A 25,531-nucleotide genomic window follows, 5' to 3' on the forward strand; every position below is an offset into this window, starting at 1 on the left:
TACCTGGCATCTGTTTCGTTCAGCTGATGCAAACAATTTTTATTTTGCATTAAGGTCCGCAGTCTAGTATGAATTCTTGTTACTTTGCTGAAAATGAGACAGTGTCTGTTAGAATGTGAACATTGTGAGGAAAGTGTGTAGTAGTATAATGGAGTGTTAGTATACCTCAAGTATTATAGTGTGAAAATTGTCGAAGAAGTATGTGAGTAGTATGATAAAGTATTACAATGAAAATAAGCATCAGAATGAAGTGTTAGAATAAAGTATTAGAGTAAAATATTGGAATAAAGTATTAGAATAAAGTAAATTAGAATATAAAGTAGTAGAATTACAATAAATATTCCAAAAAATTGTGGACCATAATATTTGACCTACTACACCACATTGTACAATCTTAATTACATATATATTGAAATATAATGTTACAATTTTCACAAATTAGTACTAAAATTAACTTACACTTGATACTCTTCGTATCGATGCTCCTGCTCTTCTGTCCATTTCTTTCTTCATTTTCTTCACTCCTCACTCACTGTACTGCCACCTGTACCACAGCACTTGCACTACATTCCCACCCAACCCAAACACTCTGCATACTTGCAACTTCATACATACAATCTTGCACCGCTTTCGCGCGTTCTTATACGCTCGAAAACCCTCAATACAATCTTGTATTTACAAACTCTGTCGTACGCCTTCACCAATTCTCAACACGTTCACGCAAAGTGTACGGTGAAGTGCCATGGAAAATTGTCTAGCACAATTACGAGAACGCTACGTGGACACAGCCTAACACATGTATAACGAAACAATATGGCGTGACATGCAATCTCACAGAACACAATGGAACACAGAATGCAGAACTAGAATGACTAATACAACGGATATAAACCGAGGTGTAAGAACATAATAAAGTAATGTTCCTTCATACGAAAATAATGTTGATGGTGTGTTAAATTGGTATATTTATAATAAATAGATCTTTATGCATTTATGGCTTCTAAACATTTTCAAAGACTGCTAGGATATACAAATTCGATAGAATTGAATACAATTTTGATTTTATTTTTATAATACGATTTTGATTTATTTCAGATCTACGGGGGCTACTAACACTGGAAACAAGATTTTATTTAACCCTTAAGTGGTATAGTGTTTAGACAGATTATAAAGTATCATCCTAGGATCTTTCTAAAATTTTGTATAAACTTTTTCCGATAGTTGTAAGTATATTATTTAAGACTATATAATCCAAATGTTCTAAACGAGTTAAAAAGAGTTAACATAAGCGATTTTGGTACAATATGGTAAGGAAAGTTACGGTGCAGAATTTTCGTAGGGGTCATGAGAGACCCTAGTATACCAGTTAAGGGTTAATTCTACTTTCTTCGAATAAAAGTTACCGGCTGAAAATCGTGCAAAACTAATTTTCACCATCTTTAAACGTTTTCAGGATATGTATAATTGGCACAAATCTACTCAAAGCATCACTGTAGATGCAAATCGCAAACAAAATTATCATCATTGCATGATACCTAGCATGTTTGAATTCTCGGAGCGTCTTGAATCCTTCCCCAACTATTACCATATTTTTTTCGTTTCTCTCGCCCACGTTACTACTCAACCGCCCACGTGCTCAGAGCTGTGTCAAGTTCGTCTGGATGTTAATCGATACATCGCGAGTTCTCTTGTTTCACTCGGCCCTCACCCACCCCCACGCCCTTCGTGGCCACCTTTGTGTCTCCTTCTATCTTCGAACTTCCTTTCTGGATCTTCGTCGACCCTCATACAGAACTGTCATTTCTATTCGTGGTACGAATGTAACGTGAGAAAACATGACTTTATATGTAGACTGCGGATTTTAAGGGGATCTACGCCAAAAACACAGAACAGTGAAAACATCAGAAGAACTTTCAGAACATTTTTACATCGTCTTCAACTTATTAGTTCTCCAAAAATTGGAGAGAAACATTTTCTAAGAATTATTTATTTCATCCATTCAGCATGACGATTATTATTGTTGTTGATACTATGCATTTACGTAAACAATAATGAGTAATAAACTCACCGAAGAGAGAAATCAATTCGTATTTGGTGTCTATGCTTCATAAGCAGTGAAACAAAATATGTATTTCGCGTAAACATCCGCAGACTTTGCAGATTTTACCATTGAACTTTGTCCTCAAGTCATTTAATGTATCTTTGAAAGTAACAAAGATATTTGAGGTGATAACGTTAGGCGACTCACCCTGTATATAAATTGTACATAAAGATAAATTCTACTGTGCTATGATACCACAATATACATATTAATAATAATTAAAAGTGACAAAATTGTTCTAAATATTTCTCTTACTAACTTAAACTACGTTTCATAGAGAAAAAGGAAGTGTCCGGATACTTTTGATCGGTAGTGTATGGTTACTAGATGCAGCTACACTATAACAGTAGCGTTTTGGCAATTTACTATACGAAATTGCATTTTATCCGCTCGTACGTCATCCTTGAAAAACATGTTCGCATTCTGGTGAAACGTGGATGTCTGAAGACGTCCATTCACATCCGAGGAAACACAGAGGTTCTATGGACCCCGTAACCGATCGAGACGTCTCCATAAATCGTCGAAACGACAGGAAGTGAGAGCAGCGTCCCCGAGCACTGCATCAGCTTCATGAAAATCTACGGTCAAACTGGGTTCCGCGAATCGCGTCCGAGATACACGGCTCGTTTCCCGGCATCCTTCTAGCTGGGAAAAATTTATTGGTCACGTCCATTGTACCTCCTGCTAAACTGTGTTATCGTCTGTGTCCCGCGCGAACGGATTTCCGTAAATCCCTCGCGTCGTCCACGCAATAATGATGGATCTCTGAACACTCTGAATGCCCGGTGATATACGTGAAAACCTCAACTCTCGAAGATGGTTATCGGTGTGCTCGAAAATGGCGCGAGATTGCGTGAACTGTCAGCGGCATAAAGGGACATTACACTTTCTCGGGTCGAAAAAGTCGACTTTTTAATCGAAAGTATCATATTTCAATAATATTCTCTGAAAATTTCAGAGGAAAATTCGAAATACTTTCGAAGTTATAGACGATTATTGCAGGCATAGCTGAAAATTCGTTTTTCAAAACTAAACGCGTTGTAATCGGCGTGTATGATAACTTAAAAACGGTTTAACCGATCGGTCTGAAATTTGAATATGTTCTTCTACACAACAATAGCCCCAGTATAGACCAGAACAAATAAGATTGGTTAATTTTTTTCTGAATTTTTAACGTGCAGAATTTTCTGGTGCAATAAATGCATAAAATCCGCAGGCTCGAATCTAATAACGTTGATCATTGTTATGTAACGGAGGTATTTATTATAACAAAATGTTTTCTGTCCGCCACATAACAGCATTATAATCAATTGTGAATATAATTGATGCGGTCGTGGCAATTTTCCTGCCTACATATGTATGATACAGAAATTTGCAAATCGTATGAACAATTTTCAGTGTAATTTATGCAACGCGTGTCACGTAATTTGAATATTTTCCAACATTCGGACAGTCGTATTCGAGCATTGAATTAAATGAAATATCGTTAAATTAAGTATCAACAAGATATTCGAACTTCGAAATGTTTTTAGTTAATGCTTACAAGCAGTTATGGGCTATCATGACAATTATTATTACATTTTTAACGGAGTATGTTAGACAACTTAGATAATTATTCTTGGCTTTGTGTTTTTGTTTGAGCTAATAAATGATTTGAGGGTGCGTTAATAATAAAATAAAATAAAATATATATAAAATATTTAATTAAACCCTTATGATTTTCTTCGCTGCTACAATAATTATAATTAAAACTTTGTCTATATTTACTGCAATGTTTAAACATCGATAACAAATGAGAATAATTTCTTTCTTTGTGTTAGGTTTTTCGAAGTCGCATTAACTGTTAATCTGTTATGGTACTCTTACCAGTAATTTTAAGAATAACATGCATAAATAAATTTTTGTTTGAAACTTTCGTCACAAGTCTGATTCGATTTTATATAGCAATGGTTTCGTGACAGAAACCGCAATGAAACAGCACGTATCGAGAATGAAAGACCATTTTATCGAAAGTAATAGTTCTCGAATCGACCGCTGTAATTTTCCTGGGAACTTCACGACGCAGAGACGACAGGGAGCTGAAATCCTAAACTGATCGAAGCGTCGCGCCGAGCCTGGCGAGTTCACGATTGTATTCCGCATCCGTAAATTGGATGGAAGAATCCAGTTACTGAATGGCGTTTCATTTCGCTGGATGTCTCGACGCGAATCAGTAGTTTCGATTCGCGAAGTCTGCGCCACGGGCAAAGTGTATTGCATTTGCTTTCGGTAAATTTGACGCTGCGCATGAGCCACTTTTCATCTCCATTCTCTTCTGTCAGTTCGGGCATGAATTTAAAGAAGGATGGGCACAAGCGGCTCGAAAAAAATCGCCGATTAACCTCTCAGTACTGGAAATCCTATTTCGCACTCTTCTCGAGCGGTGTTCGTTTTGTTCAACCCTTTCGCGTTCCATCACGATATGTAGAACTTGAGTTATGTTGTTTGAGGTTTCATCTGATGATTTAGACAGAGTCTACTGGAAATTGGTGTGCATTTTTTAAATGACCATTCCATTATATTCAATTTTGTTATATTGTCCCATTACACATATTATGCCATTATAATCAGTTTTAATATATTGTTGCATTATATTCCATTTTATTGTTCCATTATAATATATTATTCCATTATATTCAATGTATTATATTATTCCATCATATTCAATTTTGTTATATTATTCCATCATATTCAATTTTGTTATATTATTCCATTATATTGTATTTAATGTATTATACATATTATTCCATCATATTCAATTTTGTTATATTGTTCCATTATATTGTATTCAATGTATTATATTATTCCATCAATCTCAATTTTGTTATATTGTTCCATTATATTGTATTCAATGTATTATATTATTCCATCAATCTCAATTTTGTTATATTGTTCCATTATATTGTATTCAATGTATTATATTATTCCTTCATACTCAATTTTGTTATATTGTTCCATTATATTGTATTCAATGTATTATATTATTCCATCATATTTAATTTTGTTATATTGTTCCATTATATTATATTCAATGTATTATATTATTCCATCAATCTCAATTTTGTTATATTGTTCCATTATATTGTATTCAATGTATTATATTATTCCATCATATTCAATTTTGTTATATTGTTCCATTATATTGTATCCAATGTATTATATTATTCCATCAATCTCAATTTTGTTATATTGTTCCATTATATTGTATTCAATGTATTATATTATTCCTTCATACTCAATTTTGTTATATTGTTCCATTATATTGTATTCAATGTATTATATTATTCCATCATATTTAATTTTGTTATATTGTTCCATTATATTATATTCAATGTATTATATTATTCCATCATATTCAATTTTGTCATATCGTTCCATTATATTCTATTATTCCATTATGTCCAATTTTATTATATGGTTACATCATATTTCACAGAAGGGGCATATCATCATTGTCCCATTGAAAACGCTACTTCATGCAAACGCAACGTGGGCGCGTAAACGACTTGTTATGCAGATATAACTTGACTATTGCGAAGAGGGGGTGTGTGACTGAAAAAAGAAGTCGAGGAAGCACTGAATTATGGTTTTATCTCAACATGTCGGCGGACCACAGTGTTGAAAGCCTTGAAAAAAATGTAGCAGATCTCTCAAGGGAAATGCCTCCGCGAGGTAGGTTCATCATCGTCTGGTTTTTGACTGTGTATAATGCATACGTGCAGTTTAAACTGCACGCCCAAAAAGTGCAACTATCAATTCTCAACTACTGTTATCTTGTGAACGATGTTTGCGAAATCAGTTTGAAAAATGATTGATTCTAAAGAATTTTAAAAAATACATAATTCTTTGAAAATGTTCTATACAATTTATTTCTGTTTATTTATTTCTATTTTATGCTATTATATTAAAATAGTATACTTTCTATGAACCATTTGGTTTGAAATATTAAATGAATATCTCCCTTTTGTATATTTAATCTTCCCACTATTTCAAGAGACGTTTTGTATATCAATATAAGTAACAATATTTTCTTTCAAATAAAGCAAGAATTCCTCTTCAAAATCATCCCTTTGTTCTTTCGACGTTGGTCCAGAGGTGACCTTTTTCTCTGTACAAAATTCCAACTAAACTTGTGGAGTCTTCGATGCGTTTCTGACATTCAAGGAATTTTTTAATTAAATTACAAAGCAGTCGGAGACTTACACATTACGCATGGATACGTAGCTCGTAATATAACATGGTAGCAATTTTAAAACGAATTTATTTTCATGAGACGACACACGTTACGGTCATTAATAATTCATTAATGACACGGTACCTATTATACTGCGCATCTTTATGCAAAATGAAAATTTTCTGCATCAGCTGCGAGGTGCCGGAGGTGAATAGAAATATATTTCTCCTCTCAACAATTCAATAAAAAGTTGACTATAACCTACAGTTAAAAGTTCTTTTGATAATTTGCTATTTTTATATGTGCGACAATGCTATCGAGAGAAATTCTCTGTTATCAAACACGATGCACAATTTGGATCACATTTATTTGTTTAAACTAGAATATAGTAGAACCTCGATTATCCGAACAATCCATGTACAAGGTGTATCTAAATATTGTTATATTAATTTCAACCTACTATACTATGACACAAGGTGTATCTAAATAAAAATATTGTTATATTACTTTCAATCTACCACACAAGAAATTGGTTGGGTAAGATGTAAAACAGTAAAAGGTTTTAAACATTCAAGAATGTTGTAATGTTGCTGTTAATGTAATAAAGTCGTTAAGGGATGAAATTAATTTTTATGTAATTCCTGCTTTCCACAATCAATGCAAAATATTTTTATTTTGCATAAAGATCCGCAGTCTAGTTGTATTATTTCCAACCCATTATGTTATGACACAAGGTGTATCTAAATATTGTTATATTATTTTCAACACATTAAGAAGGAATATAAATTTCCATTTCGTTCCAGTTTCTTGCAAATCGGCTAGAAAATGTTTATTTTGCGTAAAGCTCCACTGTCTACTTATGACAAATACTTGGAAGCATTTATTTATTATGATTTATTTATTTTGCCCATTATACACGAAGGATTGAAGAAGGGTAACATTTGCATATTCCTAATAAACGAAGATTCCTTCGAATATAGATCGCCAAGCCTTCACGCGCTTATTGCACAACCCTCTACCCCTCACGCCATCCGCGAAGCAACCCCCGCAGAGATGATCGTGGGTTGTCGGAGCTTTGATGGAACAATTAGGTATTAGCGGGCTTGCGGGCGCAATAATGCACACAGAGGATCGCGCACGCGTACAAATCAGTGGATAATTATGATCCGATAAATTACGTTAATATCTGACGATGCTGATAGACGTGACTTCGACCTCGTAACTATGCTCGACAACCAAAGTCCTGACTGATCGGAGATTAATGCCTCCCACGTCCGTCTCCGACCACTCGGTGAAAAGCGCATGATGAGGATGACTCGTATCTTTACGCACAATTTTGCATTTGCCACCGGATGATGTACGGCCTTCAAACCATTTGACAACTTGAACGCCCGACGCATGAAAATCCAATGTAGTTGGATTAATTTGTAACAGTCAAGATTTATAGTTGCTGCTCGAACATGGGATTTTCAAGAATTTTTTTCGAATAACTATTGGACATATGGGACTAGGACTTTTTTTTTTGTTAAATTTTTCTCGTTTGTGTTCTGTTTATATGAGTGGAAAAACAACAACAATGCACTATCCTTCGAGACAAAATATTCAATTTCTATCATAATTAAATGCAAAATAAAATTTTTTTACTGGAATTGTAACGAACTGGAGTGAAACAGGAATTTATTTTCTATCTTAATGTGCTCTTCATATGTTGAAAATAATATAATAGTATTTTAAAATTCTTCTAATGTTTTTACTGTTTTAAATTGCACCTACTGATTTTTATCATGAATCCATCAAATCCGCTGTCTAACCATAATGCAATCAAGTAACTTGTAATTCATTGGCAGAATACGTTGATCACCAGACTGTGGATTTTGTATGTTAAATAATAATTGTCATTTTAGTTATGTCCATAATAATTTTATGAAGTTAAAAATAATTCGACAGTATTTTTAAACTCTTTAAACGTCTCCAGTGTTTTGCATTTATGTTTATCATAAACTAGTTACAATGTAAAATCATTAACTTGGGCAACTATTCTAATAATATAACTTGATAAAACAGTAGACCAAAGCAAATTCTTTATAAAAGAAAAAAATAATTGTTATTCACTTCCCGTTCCGAAAGAAATATGTTTCCAAAAATATCGCAGAAGCTACGGCGAGTGTACTAAATTATTCACTTCAAAGTGCTCAAAATAACACTCTCCAGCATGCAGAGGAAAACAAGCGAGAGGTTAACGGGTAAAGTATATTGAAAGAATTCAGTTCAAATAGCCGAGCACACTGCGGATATGAATGAGTCATCGTGAAGCCTAAGCAAACACTGTGCGAAAGTTCACGAACTCATTCGATTACTCGATACACTGAATCGACCAGCCGTCGTTACATATTTTTATACTGTACAGACTCATCCAGCCTTACCGAGTTTTAATTAAACATCGAAGATCTAATAATAGCATTTCGAATTACGTAATGGATTCGGTTAGCTAATTTCGGCCACTTCGAATTCGGCGACGGTACTCGTTACTCTGGAACGAACTGTAACAACGCACGAACCACATTCGTGACGGAAATTTCTAATTATAAACTTATCGGCTCGAAGGTTACGTCTTTAATTCATTTAATCTGCCCTCCCGGTCATTTATTTCGAAAGTTCCGCCACTTTCTCACTGACCTCAGACACGTTGTTTCCCCTCCGTGTGCTTAAATCGTCCGGAGGGCTCGACTTCGTAGTTCCACGTTATTGTTTCCCGTATAAACGCCCGTTTATTGTTGTTAATTAATTGCCATGATTCACGCGAATGTTTACGTATTCCCTAAGCCGTTCAGCTTAGACATTGTTACACGATACGGTGTTTTTCTGACATGTTTCTTTGTCTCAATATTTATTCTTCCACGAATAATACATTTTTGTTATTTTTCCGATTATGAAACAAAATATTCAAGTTGTACTCAACAAGTTATTCAAGGCAAACATCACTAGACTCTGTGTATGGTATATCAGTGAGACAACACTAAACCAATATACAAGTAAATTCGTTTTCAACTATTTTTCCTTTGAAACTTTTACCAGCATATTCGTGACATTTTTCTGATTAAAATGAGTCCAAACACGACACCATTCAGATCATATTTATGTGTTTAATCCACGATACACAGTAGAGCCTCGATTATGCGAACTGATCAGTAGAACATGAATGGTCTGTATTGAATTACTGATGTGTGGATTACGTTCCATATAGATCGCTTTAGATTAAACTATTTATATGTGAAATACGTACATATTCGAATAAATTCAGATATAATTCGTTCGGATAACGGAGGTTCTACTGTATCGTGGATTAAACGAGTAAATAGGATCCGAATTGGGTCGTGTTTGGTATCATTTTAATCAGCGAAATGTCACGAATATGTTGGTGAAAGGCTAACCAAAACCCTTAATCATTAAACTAACATTGTCTACGTCGATGTTTCCTCTATCCTTTACAATGTTCTACGTAGACCTCAAGTAATACTGCCTCCACACGATATAAACATAAATTCTATCGCAGAACTATAATCGACACTGTACCAGAAGTTAACAGTGTAAGCGTATTGGTCCGCATTGGTTCGATCTCAAAATAGTAAGTCCGCAGCCGTGTAAGAGAAAATTGAGGCGTAAAGATTCGAATGGATCCGACATGAGATCGTGAGGAGCGTATCGCGAAGGTTAGGGCTGTGTGAGTACCTTGACTAGGTCAATACACGTGACTATATCGAGAGGCAGAGGAATGATTCTTTTTACGCTCGACCGGCGAGAGAACTAATAAAACGGAAGGGCCCAGTAAAGTAGCGCGTAACGTTCAGGTCCGCGCACTGTGCACCGTGCGAGCTCTCTCGGTGCATCGACTCTGCGAAGAGTTCATTAACAACGAAATGTGACAGCGACGGAGGCAGAAGTAGAGGGTGGCAACCCTGCGGGTATGGGTGGGGGGGACGGACTGCAGCTGCACACCAACGGATTCACCGTTTTCGTTGGAGGACATTTCGCTTTCTCCTGCTATCGATTCGCTAAGCGGCTCGTAAGGAAGAGGAAAGCAGCCTTAAAGGCGCACGCTCAATGCCGCTAACCTATTTACCTATGTAGGAAAGAGCGAGCCGCGCCGCGTCGGCTGACTCATTCTCATCGATCCGCTCACGTGTATTCCCAAACTAGCCAGGAATTCTTTCGAATCCTCATTAACACTTCGACTGACGACTCGGCAACCTCAAAAACCTCCCTCTCCCTCCAATCGACCCTCCCATAACACGGTTAACCCTTTTCAATCCTTCGTCGAGTGTGACTCGACATTGGAGAAAGAAAAACGTAAATAAAACGGGTTCTCATGTGTATTTGATGTTCTTCCTCTATTTATTTCATTGTCTTACCTTTTAGCTAAAAGCAAATATAAATTACATCAAAGTTTGGGAGCTATATTTAATATAATTAGTAGACTGCGAATCTTTATGCAAAATAAGAATTGTCTGCATCGATTGCAAGGAATAGAAACTAAACTGAATGTTATTTCTTCCCCTAATGATTTTGGTAGAGAAGAAATCATGTATTGATATCTTCAATTTAAAAAATTTTCCGACAATTTTGAATTTCATCTCCTCAATTTTGCTATAAATACACAAAGATCCGCAGTCTAATAATTAGTAAACAAAATTGTTTAAAATAAATAGCAGTCAAGACTGTCCTTCCAAGTAAATTTCAAATAAAACACTTCAGATAGTAGGAAGTTGTTGGCAACGAAATTGAAAAATAATTTGGAATGACTGCGGATCTTCATGCAAAATAAAAATTGTCTGCGTCGATTGCCTTAACGATTTTGATAGAGTCAAAAAGTAAAGTAAAAAGTCATACATTGACACCTTCAATTTTTCAAATTCTGCAACAATTTTGAATTTCATCTGCTCCATTTTTCTATAAATGCATAAAGATCCGCAGTCTATCGATGACGTTTAGGATCGCCAGCTTTGTTTATCAATTTTTAATCATATTTTTTAATATACTTCTTGAGAACAAGTTAATCTTTCTATTATTCCTAATGCAGCAGCTGTTCACTGAATTAATTCGCCAGGAACTGAACAATTCAATGACGGTTTTAATACTCTGGGTCTACATAGACACGGACTCCGACATCGGAACAATTTTGCAGTATTAAAAGAAAGTTTAAAAATCATTTTTTATATAACGATATGTTTTTATTCCTCCAGTTTCACGTAATTGATGCAAATAACTTTTATTTTGTTTTATAATTCGCAGTCTAGTCATATTAATTGGAAGCTGTTCAGATATTGACATTTTTTAAATTAGAGAACGACTTGTGTGAGTTAAGTTGATGGTCTCTTTTCTCTCTCTTTCTCTTCCGAAGTCATTTCAGGCTCGAATGATTACATTCGATTTCCCTTCAATTTCTCGCACCTCACTGCAGAGATCGAACTTGATATTGCATCCCCGTCCGCTCGGAACACTTACTACTTTTGTACATCAATGTTTAATATGATTACGTCGAGTACTATTAGCACCGTGTCACTCAGAGACGTCCAATGGGAACAGGCACTTTCATATAGCACGGTGTTGAAGGCATTTATTGAAATATCATTCGCAAAAGGTGAAAAGTAATTCACACGAAAATTACATAACAAATGGCATTATTCCATTTTATATGACACATGTAGTTTTGCTCCAATCTCAATTCCTAAGTAGGATTAATTTTCTTCTTGACGAATTTGGTTAATTTTCAACAAATAAAAGTTTTTGACATTTGCTTTCGTTTTCATACATCAAAATTGTTTTTAATATTGAGCTTTAAAGTTATCAAAAATAAAAAAAACATTCCAATCACAATTATTTAAAACACCTATTCAAAATTACTGTAGCATAAAGTGTTTCCAGTCAGTGTGCACTCTTTTGTTCAATGGCTTTTTATATTGCATAGAATCTTCTGAAGAAATTTTCAAAAACATTTTATCTGCACAAAAGAACATCCCCTACTGTTTAACATATAGTATAACATACATTTGTAGAGAATTTGTGCGACATAAATAGAAATTAAATATTCATTAACCCTTTGCACTTTGAATTACTTTTCAATTTTGTTGCCAACAGCTCCCTACTATTTTAGGTGTTTGATTTGAAATGTACTTCAACGGACTCTTGACTGCTACTTATTTTAAACAATTCTGTTTACTAATTATATTAAATGTAGCTCTCAAAATTTGAGGTAATTTATATTTGTGGAACTTATATTTGTTTTTAACTAAAAAGTAAGAAATTAAATAAATAAAAGAAGAATCAAATACATATAAAAACCCGTTTTATTTGTATTTTTCTTTGGCTAATGTCGAGTCACATTCGACAAAGGAGTGCAAAGGGTTACAAGAATTACGTTATGACTGTTAATCTTTCAACATTGACCTTTTAAGGGATGTTTTCACCGAAGGGGTAAAAAAGATGGTGAACAATCGAACAACAGATTTTATTGTACTTCTGTATTCGTATAGAATTTGCAAATTGCCAAAGTTAATTTGTTAGTTATGTTAGTTTCCAAAACAAATCCGAAAGCAGAGGTGCAGTTCCATTCAGTGCAACGTCCCCTTTGTTGACCTACTTGCGCGAGCCACGACCTCTCGACACGAGGTAAATAAATGGTGCAGCCTTACTACCGTCTATTTGTTAATTCAATCTTGTTTCATTAATTGGTATAGAACATATACCACGTTCTCATTAACATTTCTTACGAATTATTTATTGATTCGCTGTCACAGAGAATGTCATTGTTAGCGAACTGAAAGACCCAACTGTCTCTAAATATGTTGCATATTTTTCACGTGAATTTCCAGGGAGAAACGATGTTGTAAACATTATGACTAATTGGAGAGACACCCACTGATTCGTTGATTTTACGTGTGATTGCGTGCTTCAAACCGGGAGCGGTTTGTTTGATCAAGGCCGAAGGGGAGGCCGGGAAATTTGGTTGAGAAATACTTGCACGCGAGTACACCCCCGGCCAGATTAAATGAAATTACAAACAAATAATTAATGCATTTACGTAATTCACCGTAATGTACTATCTGGCCCGAGATGTTAAAGGATGCTTTCAAATATTGACGTGCAAATGTGGCTTCGTTAAATATTTAACAAGCATGCGACATATAATTACTCCGTACAATATGAATAATGATTTATCATGGAATATTTATTTTACAGGATAGGACAATCATTAGACTGCGGATTTTTATGCAAAATAATAATTGTTTGCATCAATTACAAGATGCAGAATGCAAATCTAAATTTCTTTCTTCTTTTAATAATTTAATAGATTCAATTAAATTCTTTGTCCACATGTTTACAAAAAAATATTCCATGCAACCACGATCTTTACAGGATAAAACGATGTGTGGATCTTTATGCAGAAAGCAAATTGTTTGCGTCAATGCAGAAACTAAATGAAAATTTCTTTCATCTTTTAATGACTGAATGATTTTAATTAAATTCTTCCAAGCTGGCCATTGCTTTAAATTGCACATATGCAGTTTCGTTATTAATGCATAAAATGCACACTCTAATAATTATACATTTTTGCTACAACCGAACGATAAATGTTTATTTATGTATAAATGAATAAGAAGGAGTATTATCAATTTTCTTTTGCAAACATTTAGAAGCGACCACTCTGTGAAAGATCGAAGACAGAATCCGACAGTAACTTGTCAAAGTAAATTGAAGTGAATGCAAAGTAAATATTTCTTTATTTCCACAGAGCCATTCGATTGATCAAACGGAACGTCTATCATGATAATTATACAAACATTCGACCTGGAAACTGTTTTTATTAGCAACCAATTAAGATCATATTTGGATGAACTTGCATACATTGTATACACTGTATAAATTCGTGTTTTCATATTTGAATGAACCGATGAAATTCATATTTGAATGAAATATGAATTCCAGTGTGTGAACATGTTTATTTCTCTACAAAATACAGGTTAAAAAATCGAGAAAGCATTCAATCATCCGCAAACATTGAGAAAATTTCCCGAGAACCACTATTGACATCTCCGACGTCTTTGCGCAAGTAAAATATTAATACAAGTATGAATATGTGTATTTCTTTACAAAATAAAGAACGAGAAAATGGAGCGCCGATTTGAGGACTCGTTCAATCATCTCCAGACGTTGAGAAAATTTCCCTACAACCACCTCTATCGATATCGTCGTCTTGCCGTGTTATTAAAGGTCTTTCAATACCTTGTCATATCATTTGATAGATTTTTATAATTTTCGCACATCGGCGAAGCTTGTGCCATTTTACATTTTATGGTGACGACATTTATCATTTCGACAATACTCTTTCTCAATGTTCCCATTTCTTTTTTGTTTTTCATTAATGTAACAATCCTCAATTTATAATATCTATCTAATAATTTTCTTCCTACAAGATAGTTCCTTTTAGTAATTCCTTGAACAATTCGTTTATTCTATAGAATTTATAAGATATTCATTCACGTGTGTTTCCACCCCCAACTTTAAGGGTTGTTTTCACATTGCCACTACATAAAAACTTCATTAGACAAGAAAGATTTGTATAAAATATTGTATAAGAAATTTTTATACTTGAGTTTTGTCAGTCATAATTGTTGGAATGTTTAAAATTAAACAAGAATTAGATAGAATGTATGTACATATAAAATCGTATAATGTAATTTACAATTTTGAACAACAATTTTGAAATGACGTATAACTCAATTCCAATTTAAATGTATTAAATCTACCAGCAGTTTAATATTGTTTACTCTATAATTATTGAAATTATAGGTATGTTTCCTTTATAAATTATTGAATAAATGTCTTCACATTTCTAAATAAAAAAGATATAAACATATTCTGAATTGACATTAATAATTATTCAATATATTAAATAGTTTTTTCTCATCGCGAATGCAATTGTGCGTATTTTTGTCGACTTCCAACCACACCCTGTCCTATCAGTTAAACAGTAAGCAATAAATTTTCATTGATTAGATTAAGGAGTTTTGTATTGATTGGATTAAGAAATAAATAGGCTCCGAAACAGTATGCCACAAATGAACGCGCGTAATAAGATTGATTCTAGAAATTGTAAACCGCAAAGCAGAATAGTTGAACCACTATTTAGGATACGACCCTAATGGTTTCTGCCTAAATTACACTGAAATCGTTACTTAACGGGTCGGAATGCTTCCAATTCTGTGGAAATATGTTGTTAGGGGAAGAGGTCGATGCTTGGACCGCGTTAACACAGAAATCCGCAAACGGAGAAACACGGTCCACGTGTATCGTGAACTAATTCGAGCTGATCTACCGAGATTCCCAGTCGATTGCGGTCGTCAGCAATCTCGTTTTATAACTCGAGACCTAAGCTGCAAAGTACTACCTCAACGAGCATACATAGTAGAAATTCCTGGGAGTTTACAACCCACACTCGACAGCTCGTTTCCGTCGGAAAAACAACAAATTACAGATCGAAATCATGCCCATAGGAAAGTTCGTAATTCCACTCTTCGGGACGCCCACTTTTACTGACGTTCGCGCAGAAAAATATTGAGAAAGTTTATCCTTGTTCTCTAGAGATATTGACCAATGTGCCGCAAAATATTCTAGGAAATACTGACTTTTTAATTTAATTTAATTTTAACGTTCATACGCTCTTCAGAAATAGTTGCACAAACGATCCTGGAATAACATTTCACCCATTTTTGTCCTATACTTTAAATCAACAAATTATTCAGCTTGGAGAACGTATTAATATTCCATTTTTTGACAATTCTTTTTAATATATGTTTTGTTTGTAAGGGTTGCATCAAAATTACAATATTTTAAGTCTATATATTTGTGGATAACAATTTTTATATGTTATATTAAGTTATATTTTATTAGAAACACGTATAGCTTTGAGAAATGCAAGAACAAACCTAATATTCTTCTGGCTATTTGGACAATTACTAAATCTGATTGAAACGATAAAGGTTAGTATATTTTTAAGTGCACTATTATATGAAATTGACATTAAGTTGCATTCAAAATATTGAAGTGTCTCCATAATACCATCTATTGTCCACATCACTTCACTTGTCATACCATTTTATGGAATATTATAAATTTTAAAAAATTCTGTACAGGTAATTGAATTTGTAGATAAACTTTCAAAATTTTTATCACCCTCCTAAATGATTGCCGTGAGTCATATTTGTGGTCGTATATTGCAAACGTGCATGTATATTTCCTACGACTACGTGCTTACCATCAAAGCAGCTGTAATAGTCACAGAAATAAATCAGCTCGGAAATCCTCAATATTTCCACCGAAACAAACTACACTTTTACGTTCCATAAATCTCGGTTTATCCGGCGGTGTATCGAATTCGATTTCAAGAGAAATCGTCGAAGCGGTTTTCATCTGGTTTCTCAGCCGGCGGCGCACGAAGTTGCGGTTCCGGAAAGATTGAAATCTGCCGAACCGCGAACTTCCTCTTCTAAATCAGCAGAATGTGGAAGTCTCCTATAAGGGAAGTACCGGGTCCATTGGAGGGAAGAAAATATTCTCGCATTTTCGTGAAGGAGAGAAAGTCCGGCGGTGCATCATACATTCCAAGTCCAGCGTAACGAAGGAACGTACGTAGTTCGTAGCTCGGAGAAGTACGTATAAAGTGTTCCTGATAAGGGCGACCGGGAATCGCGATGAAAGCAAAGTAGAAAAGTTACTTGGCCGTGCTCCAGTGTGGGTGGCGCTGCAGGAAGGGTGAAAAAGAAACCCACCCCCGACGTGCATCTCTCGTTCGACGGGGAGACCGAGCTTTTGCGCCATTGCAGGCTGTGTGCATCCTATTCCCGGTCCACTTTCTCTCTGTCATTCGATCAACCCGTTCAACGGCGGAATTTCCTTCGCAGTCGCGTTTCCCAAACAAAAGGTTCTCGACGTGTTTGTTTACGAGGTGTTGCGTGCCGCGCGTAATAAAGGGGCTGCTTGTATTCCGATAGCGCCGCGAAATACAAGAACTGGGAACGGTGTGATTAACACGTTCACCGTGTTACAGCTCTCGTGTTTTTATGCTCCGGTAGTTTTACGTTTAATCGCCAGATGAGGGGAGGGAATCGAGGGGTAAAAGTTATCCCCTCTCTGACAGTACCGGACATGTGCACAACACAGACGGAAGTGGGCTATTTCCGCGATCTAGCTGGACAAAATTCAATTTTGATAATGATCCAGATGTATGAAATCACATTGATTAGATAATGTCCATTTAGAATGTGTCTTGGCACGTGATTTCACATTGCTTTGAACGTAAGAAAGATGAATATCTCAATTCTGGTACATTTTTCACCTCAATTTTTCACCATTCCAATATACTAACCCCAAGAAATACATTTAATTTAGGTAATTTAAGATATAAATAAAAAATTAAAGAGATTTCGATCGAGATAATTGCTCCTTTAAGAAAGCTCACATTTTTAATTAGATTTCAATCTGGCCTTTGTGTGTCGGCTAATCTAGAATTTTAAATAGCTGTGAGAACTATTTAGATGGTATCTCGTTAACTAATAGGTTGAGGACATGTGAAGGTAAAAACATTTTTACGCAGCATTTGATACTCTATCGTCTCACAATACAAAAGTATGTAGGTCATTCCAATATGACCTTGAGACGATCTTCATTGACACAAACTTATCTCCTCCTCCAAATACGATGACCTTCTCTTCAAACATGTTTTTGTTGTATGCATAAATAACAAAGTTATTGGGGATGGCAGGGGTAAATGAGACGCCCTTTCTATTTTCTAATATGTAAACATGTTACATGTACATGTTCTAATGTCTGAAAATATTATACATGTGTGTTTTAATGAAGTATCTATTGAGTTCCAATAAATCATTTTTCTTACAAGATGTATTATGCATCTTTATGCAAAATAAAAATTGTCTGCGTTTATTGCAAGAAATAGAAACCAAATTGAACGTTATTTCTTCCCTTAATGATTGTAATAGAGGAGAAATCAAGCATTGACATCTTCAATTAAAAAAATTTTCCAACAATTTTGAATGTCATCTACTCAATTTTGCTACATCTAATAATAAGTTAACAAACGCAATGAATTCGACACTGCTTTAATACGTTTCTATATTCAGGTATATTCTGAATCATGAAAATTGCAAGAACTGTGACAAATAAAACTCGGAAAAGCTTTCCAGGATAGATATACAGGACAAAGAGGAATTCGTTCCGAGAAATGTTCTTCTACAGTTTCGTTTCATCGAAAAGTTACACGTAGAGCAGAATAAAGTATAATATCGAGTGAATTTCAATGGAGGGGTACGGAGAGTTAATATTCAAAACTAAATTTCCATACATTAAATTCGAGGGAACCGGGGCTTTAGCCCGTTCAAAGAGTACGATGTTAAGTGCTATCCGAGAATCTGATTTCCCGAAGAGGTGGAGACTTTGCGATGCTAATAACTCTTACTATTTTCGCTGTCGTATCCACAATTGCATTGACGGTAACGGGGAATATGAATACAACCGCAACCTCGATGTCAACTTAAAATAGTGATTAAGAAAGCATAAGCCTCTCTATAATCTAAAAAGAAATTCCAAGATCTTATTCAGCAAAATGAAAGGAAATACAAAAATCCCCGAAGCAAAATAAAATTATCACTATTTGATATGATTGCAGTATTAATTAAATATTGATCTAAAAATGGTGGTGGTGTATTTACAAGTTCATTCTTCTACAAAATGTTTAAGTATTTTCAATTCCAATTGTAATAAAAAAATATATGTATAAAATAAGTATATAAAACTGTATAATAAGTATAAAAATTGTAATAATAATTGTGCTGGTGTATTTACAAGTTCATTCTTCTACAAGATGGTTAAGTATTTTCAATTTCAATTCAAGATAATTTCAATATTAATTTTCAATTCTAAGAAAATCATAAAAATATATACACAAATATTAATTGTAAAGAAAGAAGCAATAGCATATAAGCACCCGCATCGTAATAATCACTTTAATAAATCTGAACTCTTCAATTTCCGTTTTTCGCAATTATAAAATAATTATACCAATTACGTAATATTTAAAAACGTTATCCCAGATATACTTAGAAATTAAATAAACGGTGTACAGCTGCATAAACCTCGTTCAGAGATTGAGGTAAGCTTAAGTACAAGAAAAAACACTTTGAAATGGCGGTGATGCCCGGATTAATTTTAATCCAGCATTTCAACGGTATCATCTAGCTACTCAGCTCCGGGTGAATCATTTAAATGAAGGCTGTTTAATGGAATGGAATAAGGAAATCAATGGGCCAAAGTCTCAATAAAGTACCTTTGAGTATTTAGTTGTTTATGAATTTTTAAAAATACATTTTTAAACAGAACTAAGCATCTGTGGCATCATCAAAAGCATTCAGGAATGCACAGCGAAAAATATCTTATCTCTTAGATTTCTTTGCATTAAACTGCATTAAGAACCTTAATTCCTTGTCTTACAATTTTATTTCAAAGCATCAGATTAAAACATACTATCCCGTTTTATTTATTGAATTTAATCTGGGTCTTCAAAACTTATGAGAGCTCTGAAAAAGACAATTTTAAGACAAGGGGTTAATTATGCGATTAAATAAACGTATAAATTAAAAAATTAAATAGAGAAATAGTGACATCTAATGACACAACGATCCCATTCTTGGCAACTTGAAAATTGAATCTAATTTCTACTAACATTATTTTATAAGCAAATTATACATACAGTTTAGAAGCATCACCTGACTGTGATCTGTTTCCATTTGCTCCATTCTATGAGACTCGTTAATACAGACTTTTATACAAAATGAAAATTGTTAACATCGATTACAATGGACAGGAGCCAACTAGATATGTCATTGTTCCTTTAATCATTTTAATAAGCTGGGATTAATACCTTCAAGCTCTCAAATCCCGTTAAGTCTCGAGTTGGATCTGTTGACTGAATAATTTAACAAAACGCTACTGTTCGGTGCCAAAGCGACTCGAATTGGAGTAGGTGAACAGAAAACGATTCTTTCCCATCTCCCGTTCACGTATACAAGCAAGCGTCAACGGTGCATCGGCCATTAATTTTTCAAAGTCTATTAAGCAGCCTAGTCGCCGGGAGGCAAAAAGCGTCAAGTTGTATAACCAGGACTAGCCTAACGTCTATTAATACAGTACGGATAGAAACCACCGGTTTGCCCGCCTTATCCATAGAAATCCAGTATTGGCGTACCCCTAAGCTTTCGATCAACGGTGCGCGCACGTGTAATCAAGACATTGACATGCGAATGGAAATGCTTTCACACTAATGCAGCGGCGGATCTCCTCGTCGTGGAGTGCTGCACTTACCTCAGTGTACAGTCACAATTTGATTCCCTGTATATTATCAGCGTCGCGTTACAGATACGTCACCGTTACGTCGAAGTAGCTAGACGTCTCCTATTTCGAGTAGTCGTATCACGTAATTGCACATGCCAGACCAGACCTCGACAATTGAAATCCGGCTTGTAGCTCACATGAAATTGTAGGAGCCGGCTCCGTGGGTTTGCGTCTTGTGTTCGATGCGGAATCATACATCGAACGAATTGGTAATCAGCCTTGCCGTCGCAAACAATGTTAGCATACTTTACGGCGGTTTACCTCTGATGAACGTTAATACGACAAGTGTAGCTATTACTGCGGGTGTACGTTTTACTGCGGTGTTCTTTCCCAATGAGATTGACATAAGTAAATATTGGGTTGGCAAATAAGTTCGTTCGGTTTTTGTGATTTATTCCAATGTAAAAAACCGAACGAACTTATTTGCCAACCCAATATAAGTATTCTGCCCTGAATAAATTTGTACAATTCCATGAGATAATCTCACGATTTGAAGAAACATTCTTCTTAACCCCTTGCCGTATCATTTCCTTCACAGTTACAGCGATTGAAACGTCTTTGTCCCCGAAAATGTCGTAGAAGAGAAAAGAAAATATTTTTTGTATGGCTACATTTATTTTAGTGCTTAAATATTGGTTACAAACGAATCAAATATTATTCAAAAAGAAAAAGAAAGGCGCAACATTCATATTTGTTAGACTTCGTTCAAAATCTTCATCACGAGTGCGGCTCGTTAAAATACGGCAAGGGGTTAAAAGGTACAAATAAGACCCGTTGTTCATATGATTGTACATTTTTTATATCGCTTTAAATTGCACGCAGGGGAAAGTTATATTACTATTTAGATATCTACTACGATACAATAAAAATACAAAAAGAATCTTCTCTTGCCTTTTTAATAAACAGATTAAGCCCTCAGCTTTACGTGCATTTAAGTGAAGGAGGAGCTCATTACTGCGGTAGAAAAATCACTGGGAATGTTCCTAATACTGCGATGTGAATTACAACTACAATAGGAAACGAGGTTCACTTCAGCCTAACGTGTTAGGTTAAGTAGGTACATATGGCTCTTTTTCGTCCGCAGTAATATACGTACAGAATGTTATCGATTTTATTTTTTAACATCTTCTTATGTTGTGTTAGGTTCTGAGGGCTACCAATTTATTTTTTGTATTCAGAACACATAATTCTTTCTTAAAATGCTTACATATATTATGATTTCATGATAAATTAGGAATAATATTAAAATAAATTACGATCAAAGCATGATACCACAGTTACCCTATTATTATCTGACCGACGATTGATTGAATGAACTGAATTCGTCTTCAAAGATATGTACCTGGTGTATGCAAAAGTGTGTGTGTAATGAAGTTGGTTATTTAGACAAAATTGATAGAAAACAACAATTCAAAAAGCAGGAAGATTGTTTTTTCTCGTTATTTTGAAGGTCCTCGATATTACTTTTTAAATAACTAATACATATCACGTTACTGTGATCATTTGACCTTGAACTTTCACCTTGGGCTCGAACGTGGAGGTCGAACATAAACTTTTTCTTTTATTTCTACTTACTGGGGACATTGATAAGTGAGTGAATTTGTCGATGCAAATGTGAATTTTACAAGCAGCTGAACGTAAGCAGCCGATAATTAATGATGCCTGTAATTGGACGTCGTCGATCATAATCGTATTACAGCCGTGATTCCGAAAAGAACTGAGCTCGATTCTTCAAATTCAAGGTTACAGATAGCTCCCCTTCGTTCTCGTGAAAGTGAACGAGAAAGTTTGACATCAATCCTTCGAGCCATCTTGAAAAATTGCCTGTCTTTCGTTGCTCGAGTGATTAATGACTCCATTGCGAAACTATTCGCGCTATTCACTCGCCATTACCACGCGGTGGCAGCAATATTATCATTGTCCGATCATGTATAATCACTAGACACTAGTTTATGCAAAATAACAACTTTGTACCTGAATTGCAACAATCTGGAGCGAAGTGGAAGTTTATTTTCTTTCTTAATATGTCCAATAGATTGAAAATAATGTAACAGTATTTTAAAATTTTTCTAATGGTTTTAGTTTTCTAAACCGTCCAGCTAATTATGTTTCCAATGATTTTCATCGCTTAAGAATTCAAAGTTGTACGTAAAACTTCCCAATATAGTTTCAAAAAATCCATTTTCCTTACGTTTTTTAAACCTTGAAAGGAATTAATTAATTAAATTGGCAAGAACAAATCGCAACAAATTACGTGATTAAAATTCCTTTACTATGGTTAAAGTCTACATAATTGAGAAAATTAATCACAGATTGCAACAAACTGATTCATAACATATTCTACAAAACGCTAAGTTGTAAGTAGAATAAAAAATGATTTCAAGGAAGTATAAATTACAATAAATTACGATTTCAAATATTGAGAGCAATGTAACTAAAGAACATAAGATTCACTAATTATTGAGTACGTAGAATGAAGAAAAATTAAAGAAAAATGGGAAGAAAGCGACGTGAACAGTCATGAAATAGTTTCCGGAGCGTCGTAATAAATTAAGGAAGGTCTCGAATTTGAGATTCAGGTCAAGTCTTTGATCAAGCACGTCTATTCATGTCCGGCTAAAGAGTTTCGCGTATTTCCGCGGCCACGAGTCGAAGCTACGGTGTTGGGAACATGAAAGAAGCGGCGAGGTCTACATGCAATTTCGTGTTTCTTCAAGAACTTTCCCATTTTCTCCTTTCACTTTGCATATTGGTTTTCTTCTAGCTTCGCTAGAGCAGATTCACGCCCGAGGAAATTATTAGGAATACTTCTTCCATGGCAGATTTCTCTATGCAGATTTCCGGAACCCATCTCGCACTGCTCCTCGTGAGTTACATGGCTGGAAGCTGAAGAATAAATGAAGATCGGCGGAAAAATAACCTGGGTCGATAAATCTTGCCTCGTTTCTTCCACAACGTTATATTTCATTCCGGAGCAATTTCGAATGTCCATTTTAATATTCTTATTTCGGTTTCCCATTCTATTTTCAATCTATTCTTAATTCTCTTGACGTTCTCTTCTCATTCTTCTTTATTGTCATTTCGTTAGGCATTCGTTTATTCGATCTTTCCGTATTTTATTTTTATTTTGCTGTTCCGAATATTCTTTTCTCATATAATTCTTATTTTACTATCCAGTATTCCTTTTTCATTGTTTTCTAGTTCTATTCTCACTTTGTTCTATTTTATTCTCATTCGCAAATTAAAAGTTCCTTTACAACAAATAATTATCTATATGAAAAATTAATGAGTTGGATAGAAATAATTGTCAGTGTTTTAATTTCTAATTAATAATAGCGAGGTTAAGCGGTTAATATTATTACTTTCCCACGAACTCAACAACTGCAACTCTTCACTTCCATTATTTTATACGACAAATTAGGTAAAACAATTACTCAAGAAAGCCTTACGCAAATTAAAATAAACAAATACTGACTGGAATAAAAAATATTTTAAATAATTCCTCCTTAGAAAACATTTTCTAATAGACACACTGTGTCTGTCTTTAATTATACAATATCTGTGTGTACACAGTTACATAAAGTTTCAATTAAAAATCGTAAATCCCAATTAATATTTGGGAGCACAACTTCAATTAAAGGGTGGTCGTTGATGTGAAGCTTTCCATGACAAAATATAATGACGTCGAACAATCAGTAATTAAGCAATAGACATTTACATTTATCTGATTGTGAAAGACAGAGAATGCAGTTGGAGCTCGTAGAAATCAATTATAACCACGATTGGAATTTAAAGGAATCCCGTTTCTTTAATGTGTCATGAAGGGTCAGCTGTTGAGAGAGCTTTCATTAAAATGAATGAAATGCAAAATAGTTTTTGCTTTGCGAACCAGCCAAGCAATCCTGCAGCCTTATTCGGTCTTCATTTGTTAAACCAAATATTCAGGTTCAGCATTGAATAAACAGAGGGACGGCTCCGTCGAGAAAAGTGTAACAATCCCCTGATTAATTCAACAGAGTCCGATAATACAATAAACCGTTTTCTTATCGTTCGCGAGACAGCCCCATTAACCCTTTCAACCGCGGTTGCTTTAAAGAAACATTTCTATTCTATTCCTATTTAAAATAAAAATGTAGTCTGCTTGAATAATTATTCTCCATACAAAAAATTCTTAATTTTATCAGATACAGTGTCCATTAGCAAGTCCATTAAACATTTATATACAATTATAATAATAATACGTGTTCATCTTTTCTATTCTTGTATCGTCAACCCTCTCGTGACGATGGCTGGGTCTGCGGTGACCCCTGACATGCGTGTGGATCTCGACTACCTTTTTCTACGATCCATCATGCGAGGGGTAAATAAATTGTTTTAGTATTGCGGTGTCTTACATGGTAATTCAGTGTTACCTAACGTTTCGACATCTTGGGTACCCCTTCTATAATTTTCGTAAGACTGACTATACCACCCGTCAAGAAAAATCGCATATGCCTTAATAACAATAAAAGAATATTTATTTTTTCCTTTTACAATATATAAACTTTGCACTCCGAATTATTTTTCAATTTTGATGCCAACAATTCCTTACTATTTTAAGTGTTTTATTTAAAACTTACTTCAAAGGACAGTTCTTTGACTGCTACTAATTTTAAACAATTTTGTTTACTAATTACATCAAACATTGCGCTCTCGAACTTTGAACATATATATATATATATATATTTGTTTCTAAATAAATAAAGGAAGAACTAAAT

At 34.6% G+C, this 25,531-nt stretch overlaps 1 protein-coding gene across 5 annotated transcripts in view; it reads right to left on the reverse strand.

Annotated features, from left to right (window-relative positions):
* The window catches only part of LOC143215824 (octopamine receptor beta-1R), a 222,576-nt gene that overhangs the window by 116,985 nt on the left and 80,060 nt on the right, over window positions 1-25,531 (reverse strand). The window contains exon 1 of one of the 5 annotated variants that reach the window (XM_076438364.1): window positions 4-25,462. The exons of the other annotated variants lie outside the window; for them this stretch is intronic. The gene's annotated coding sequence lies outside the window, so the exon portion shown is untranslated. Of the gene's footprint in view, window positions 1-3; window positions 25,463-25,531 lie in introns of those variants that run through there. 5 annotated transcript variants of the gene reach the window in all.

This window comes from Lasioglossum baleicum, chromosome 14, assembly GCF_051020765.1.
Source record: "Lasioglossum baleicum chromosome 14, iyLasBale1, whole genome shotgun sequence".
NCBI classification, from domain to species: Eukaryota; Metazoa; Arthropoda; class Insecta; order Hymenoptera; family Halictidae; genus Lasioglossum; species Lasioglossum baleicum.